Source organism: Coregonus clupeaformis, chromosome 21 (genome assembly GCF_020615455.1).
Source record: "Coregonus clupeaformis isolate EN_2021a chromosome 21, ASM2061545v1, whole genome shotgun sequence".
NCBI classification, from domain to species: Eukaryota; Metazoa; Chordata; class Actinopteri; order Salmoniformes; family Salmonidae; genus Coregonus; species Coregonus clupeaformis.
The window spans coordinates 795,566-802,789 of NC_059212.1; the positions used below are offsets into that span (position 1 = coordinate 795,566).

Genomic DNA, 7,224 nt, shown 5'->3' on the forward strand with positions numbered 1-7,224 from the left:
TTTGGCAGTGCGACAGACGAATCTGGGTTTGGCGGATGCCAGGAGAACGCTACCTGCCCCAATGTATAGTACCATCTGTAAAGTTTGGTGAAGGAAGAATAATGGTCTGGGGCGGTTTTTCATGGTTCAGGCTAGGCCCCTTAGTTCCAGTGAAGGGAAATCTTAATGCTACAGCATACAATGACATTCTAGACGATTCTGTGCTTCCAACTTTGTGGCAACAGTTTGGGGTCCTGTTTCAGCATGACAATGCCCCCGTGCACAAAGTGAGGTCCGTACAGAAATGGTTTGTCGAGATAGGTGTGGAAGAACTTCACTGGCCTGCACAGAGCCCTGACCTCAACCCCATCAAACACCTTTGGGGTGAATTGGAACGCCGACTGCTAGCCAGGCCTAATCGCCCAACATCAGTGTCCGACCTCACTACTGCTCTTGTGGCTGAATGTTCCAACATTTAGTGGAAAGCCTTCCCAGAAGAGTGGAGGCTGTTATAGCAGCAAAGGGGGGACCAACTCCATATCAGTGCCCATGATTTTGGAATGAGATGTTTGACGAGCAGGTGTCCACATACTTTTGGTCATGTAGTGTATGTCTGCTGCAGAGAGAGAGAGCATGACAAAATGAGTTTTGATCAGTCATGGAAACAAAAGTGCTGAAAACACGTTGGCTAACCATTTAAAAAAGAACATGAATAACAAGCTATAAGATGAAAAATAGTTTTGGAGCAAGTACAGCCGACTAGTGCTAGGTAACGCTCCCTAGCAAATAAATAAATAAATAAATTACACACACACACGCACACACACACACTGAACAAAAATAAACGCAACATGGAACAATGTCTAAGACTTTACCGAGTTACAGTTCCTATAAGGAAATCAGTCAATTGAAATAAATTAATTAGGCCCTAATCTATGGATTTCATATGACTGGGCAGGGTCGCAGCCATGGATGGGCCTGGGAGGGCATAGCCCCACCCACTTGTGAGCCAGGCCGCCCCTCTGGGGAGCCAGACCCAGCCAATCAGAATTAGTTTTTCCTCACAAAAGGGCTTCATTACAGACAGAAATAATCCTCAGCACCCCCCTCAGATGATCCCGCAGGTGAAGAAGCCAGATGTGGAGGTCCTGGGCTGGCGTAATTACACGTGGTCTGCAGTTGTGAGGCTGGTTAGACATACTGCCAAATGATCTACAATGACGTTGAAGGCGGCTTATGGTAGAGAAATGAACATTACATTCTCTGGCAACAGCTCTGGTGGACATTCCTGCAGTCAGAATGCCAATTGCACGCTCCCTCAAAACTTGAGGTATCTGTGGCATTGTGATGTGTGACAAAACCACACATTTTAGAGTGGCCTTTTATTGTCCCCACAAGGTGCACCTGTGTAATGATCATATTGTTTAATCAGCTTCTTGATATGCCACACCTGTCAGGTGGATGGATTATCTTGGCAAAAGAGAAATGCTCACTAACAGGGATGTAAACAAATTTGTGCATTAAATTTGAGAGAAATATGTTCTTTGTGCATATGGAAAACTTCAGGGATCTTTATTTCAGCTCATGAAACATGAGACCAACACTTTACATGTTCCATTTAGATTTTTGTTCAGTGTATATCAAAATAAATGGAAGTCAAAGTATCAATATAAATTAGTCCAAAATAATATTGCGATATGTAACTATCGATTTTTTCCACAATCACTAGCAAATACTGCTTGAAATGCCACATAGCCAAACTGATTAAGCAATTTCCTTTTTGATTGGGCAATTTACTGTTTTATGATTACAGTTGGGCCTAGCTAGGCAGGTCATTTCTGTCCAATATATAGCAAAACATTTGTAACTGCCACCTTCATGACAACACATTTTTAACACTGTGACATAATATTGAAATAGGGTTATTGAAAATACAAATTTTAGGGTAGGGGTAACAGAGCTAGCGCTCCTGGTCAAAGTTTACCAATGAAACAGCACCACTGGCAAAATACAAGATACACAGTAAACCTCTCAGGTGCCTCATCTGACAAGAGGTGAGCTCTGGGTCAAGCAATCAAAGCCTTCCTTTCTCTGAGAGCAGGAAATCAGAGAAGGCTAGCGTAATGACTGAGCCATGTGAGAGAAAGCAGGCCCCCGCAAATCGAATCATCTTCACAGGCTAATAATGGCACAGGTTAAGGCAACAGTTGAATCTGGTCAGAGTGGTCTACTCTGCAGGCGGCACTGACTGGTTATGTAAGCATTGAGGGGAGATATGATTCACACAACATGCAAACCAACTCTTACCAGTAACACTGAATTGCAACCAATATGGAAAGGATGTAGCCTATTGCAGTGGCCTCACATTTTTCAATAGCCAGATTGTCCATTTATTGTACAAGACAATGTCTTGTTAGTTTTGCTGCGAGCAAAACTAAAACTGCAGAAAGACTCCTATAAACATTAAACATAGGTACACAAAAGTGCTGTACAGTCAGGAATATTCTGAAATACTGCAGTTTAAAATACTGCATTTTCACGATTAATTGGAAAATGGTGCTCTTGATGGTGTTTCAAAACATGAAAATGACTCCATCACACCTGCTGGCTGGCCAAGGTCTCATAGTAAATAAACAAATGTGGCTATTTCTTCACATTTCTCTTGGGCTGCCTAAAGGGACGGATCTTGATGTTGTGGCTAGTGTGTCAGCATTCAGACATAGGCCTGATATAATAGATCTATAGTACCTATATGTTATGCTTTCTATCAAATGAAGACGACATTGACTAGTACAAGCAAAACTGCTTGATTGGTACTCACGCAAGTATTTAAGCTATAGGCTTGAGATTCTCTCTCATTCTTGCAATGTCATCATAATTTGCCTGACGTGCGACTGCAGCGAGACAGTGCAAAACTCTTCTGCATGGGTGACAATATACATAATTGGTGACAATGGGTCAAAACGCCCTTGACCCCAAGTTCCAAGGTAGCCTTTACCTGGCTTACTTAACTCAGAGAAAGCGGGACATCAGAAACGTTGTCCCTCAATGGGTGAGGGGGAGCAACCTCTGCATAGCATCCACGTCGTGTATAGCTAGAAGCAGGCTAGCTTAGTGTGTGATTGCGGCCTGCATGAACGTCCCCCCCCCCCGAGCATCCCAATGGTTCCTGCATGAACGCCCCCCCTCCCCCTCAAGCACACCATCTTCATGCTTGAGTGACACTTTTGATATTCTGGATTTCCTCTGATTGTCTATGCGATTAAAATGTGGGTCAAAAGGGAAATAAAAGTATTAGCTAGTTAGCTACCTATCCCGCCAGCTAGCTAGCACCCAGTGTCCTTCACTAACCTGCCCTCGCCTTCGTTAACAGAACTGCGGGAAAACAGTGCCCAACAGGCGGGAGTGAAGTACAGTCTACAGGTGTGATAGCTAGCTACCTATCCCGCCTGCTGTGTACTGGAGTCCTAGCTAGCTAGCACAGAGTCCTTTGCTCCTGCCTGCCGAACACATGCCCTCGCCATCGTTAACAGAACTGCGGGAAAGCAGTGCCCGATAGGCGGGGGCGAAGGACACTGTCTACCTAGTGATGCTATGTTTGATACTGGAGCTCTGAGGCACGCGATGAAATCGCTAAGCAGTGTACTTCAAAGCAGTGTGCCAATGCCTGTATCAATTTATCAGAAGCATGTGATCAATGACGTCCGAAGCTTCGTTTCGTTGAACAACCACCTGATTGGTTTGGAGGTGGAAAACCTCAATGCTTCAGGAAGCTTAGTTTCCCCATCACTAGCTACGGGTTGTTGCCCCATCACTTCTTCTGTGGGGTTTACAAGCAGTTGGCATCCAATGTTATGGTGCATTACCGCCCCCTACTGTACTGGAGCGCCCCCGGCTCCCACCTTTGTACCAGAGTCCTAACTTAAAAATGGACCAATAGAAGTATTGTGGTCCTCTGTAGCTCAATTGGTAGAACATGGCGCTTGTAATGCCAGGGTAGTGGGTTCGATCTCCGGGACCACCCATACGTAAAAATGTATGCACACATGACTGTAAGTCGCTTTGGATAAAAGCGTCTGCTAAATGGCATATTAAGTATAAAGAGGGGTTCGGAACGCCCCGAACTGCGGGCCGCAATGGCACCCTTCTCGGCTAGCTACATAGCCTGGTTTGCTGGCTAGATAGAGTTGAGGTATGATACTACCTCGCGTTGTCTTGACGGAATAATGACGAAAACAGTGGTGAAGGTGACTTCATTATGTGAAACAGCAACGCTACCTCCAAAGTCCCATGTTTAATTACAATTTCAATAAGGACGTGGATATTGTATCTACAACGACCTGCATTTAATTGTTGTTCCAGTATTTAGCTGATTGTTACCATCTATAAATAATCAGCATCCTCTAGGACACAGAGCAAACCAACTCCATCACTGATACGTACGTCACGAGTGCATTAGCTAACTTACTAGCTATCATAAGTAGCTGGCTATCTATCTTTAAGTTTGTTTACCATGGCAAGTAACATTATAATATATTTGATCGAGCTGTACTCTGACATTGTCACACTTGTGATAGTTGTGAAATTAGCTACCAAGAAAGATACGAATTGAAAATGCAAGAACATCTTACCAGTAGCTAGCAGTATGTTAGCTAGGTGGCTAGCAATACCCGCTAGCTAGCTGTCGTCGTCGGCCTGGTATGTTGTTGGTGGTGAAAGAAAGCCAGTGGGGAGATGAATTGACACGTATTTCAAATAGCGAGATGTAATTAGTATCCTGGATCCATTTTCCAGATATGGTGATTCAGCAGCTCTTCAATGTGTGCTTCAAATCCACACGTTCTAATTTTTACCTGTGAAATGCTATCTAGTTGCTTGCTAACGTATGATTATTGGCTTAAAACCTGTCTTCATAACATTTCCTCCAGATCATCTGCAGGGACTGGAGTTCCGCGGATGGGGGCAGACTGTACGGTTGTGAGACCTATGTGAAGCTAGCCACAATAGTGGAATTTGCGGTTCGTCTTCAAAATAAAAGTCCCTCATTGAAAGTGATGCAAACGGATACAAATAGTGGAATCATGTCATATTTGGACTATTTAATGTTAAACAAGGTGGGAATGTTAAACAAGGTGGGAATGTTATATACATTTAACAATCAGTTGAAATCGCACTGTGGATATATAAGACTCCAGAATTGCATTGGTGGCATACCTATTTCACTGTAAAACCTTACCTATGGCTTGTGGATCAATGAAATGGGGTATCAGTCTACTCAGCGACACCCAGGGTCACAGATATTAACTGTGTAGCTCTTATTGCAGGACATTGACTGTGGTTAATCACTTGTACAGTACAATATGAATGTCAATACTCATAATAGGCTGACGGGAGGTGATTTCCATAGTCAAAGTCCCGCAATATGAGCTACGACACTAATATTTGTGTAATCCTTCACAGTTGTGTTCTGTGGGTGTCACTGAGTAAACTGATACCCCATTTCATTGATCCACAATCCATAGGTAAGGCTGTACAGTGCAATATGAATGTCCAATACACATAGTGGCTTGACTGGTAAGCTTAATGTGGCTAATTTCACAGTGGTTTCAGAGTCACGCAATAAGAGGGTCCCCTAAATGGCCAGAAATATTGTCAAGAAATTCTAAGGATTGTATAGTTTAAGGAAAAAACATAGTCAACACTGAATTTATTAGAAACTAAAACTTGCTTAGTGTACCTTTAGTCATCGTTACAATATATACTGAACAAAAATATAAACGCAACATGCAACACTTTCTAAGATTTTACTGAGTTACAGTTCATACAGTGGGGAAAAAAAGTATTTAGTCAGCCACCAATTGTGCAAGTTCTCCCACTTAAAAAGATGAGAGAGGCCTGTAATTTTCATCATAGGTACACGTCAACTATGACAGACAAATTGAGAAAAAAAAGTCCAGAAAATCACATTGTAGGATTTTTAATGAATTTATTTGCAAATTATGGTGGAAAATAAGTATTTGGTCACCTACAAACAAGCAAGATTTCTGGCTCTCACATACCTGTAACTTCTTCTTTAAGAGGCTCCTCTGTCCTCCACTCGTTACCTGTATTAATGGCACCTGTTTGAACTTGTTATCAGTATAGAAGACACCTGTCCACAACCTCAAACAGTCACACTCCAAACTCCACAATGGCCAAGACCAAAGAGCTATCAAAGGACACCAGAAACTAAATTGTAGACCTGCACCAGGCTGGGAAGACTGAATCTGCAATAGGTAAGCAGCTTGGTTTGAAGAAATCAACTGTGGGAGCAATTATTAGGAAATGGAAGACATACAAGACCACTGATAATCTCCCTCGATCTGGGGCTCCACGCAAGATCTCACCCCGTGGGGTCAAATTGATCACAAGAACGGTGAGCAAAAATCCCAGAACCACACGGGGGGACCTAGTGAATGACCTGCAGAGAGCTGGGACCAAAGTAACAAAGCCTACCATCAGTAACACACTACGCCGCCAGGGACTCAAATCCTGCAGTGCCAGACGTGTCCCCCTGCTTAAGCCAGTACATGTCCAGGCCCGTCTGAAGTTTGCTAGAGTGCATTTGATCCAGAAGAGGATTGGGAGAACGTCATATGAAACCAAAATATAACTTTTTGGTAAAAACTCAACTCGTCGTGTTTGGAGGACAAAGAATGCTGAGTTGCATCCAAAGAACACCATACCTACTGTGAAGCATGGGGTGGAAACATCATGCTTTGGGGCTGTTTTTCTGCAAAGGGACCAGGACGACTGATCCGTGTAAAGGAAAGAATGAATGGGGCCATGTATCGTGAGATTTTGAGTGAAAACCTCCTTCCATCAGCAAGGGCATTGAATATGAAACATGGCTGGGTCTTTCAGCATGACAATGATCCCAAACACACCGCCCGGGCAACAGAGTGGCTTCGTAAGAAGCATTTCAAGGTCCCGGAGTGGCCTAGCCAGTCTCCAGATCTCAACCCCATAGAAAATCTTTGGAGGGAGTTGAAAGTCCGTGTTGCCCAGCGACAGCCCCAAAACATCACTGCTCTAGAGGAGATCTGCATGGCGGAATGGGCCAAAATACCAGCAACAGTGTGTGAAAACCTTGTGAAGACTTACAGAAAACGTTTGACCTGTGTCATTGCCAACAAAGGGTATATAACAAAGTATTGAGAAACTTTTGTTATTGACCAAATACTTATTTTCCACCATAATTTGCAA

General features: G+C 43.4%; 1 protein-coding gene across 16 annotated transcripts in view; it reads right to left on the reverse strand.

Moving 5' to 3' along the window:
- Window positions 1–4,935, reverse strand: part of LOC121534846 (MAP kinase-activating death domain protein-like) — a 78,675-nt gene extending 73,740 nt beyond the window's left edge. For 15 of the 16 annotated variants that reach the window (XM_045206151.1, XM_045206149.1, XM_045206150.1 and 12 more), the window contains exon 1: window positions 4,611–4,934. The gene's annotated coding sequence lies outside the window, so the exon portion shown is untranslated. Of the gene's footprint in view, window positions 1–4,610 lie in introns of all 16 variants that reach the window. The other variant, XM_045206143.1, reaches the window with a different exon arrangement.
- Window positions 4,936–7,224: the final 2,289 nt, after the last annotated feature.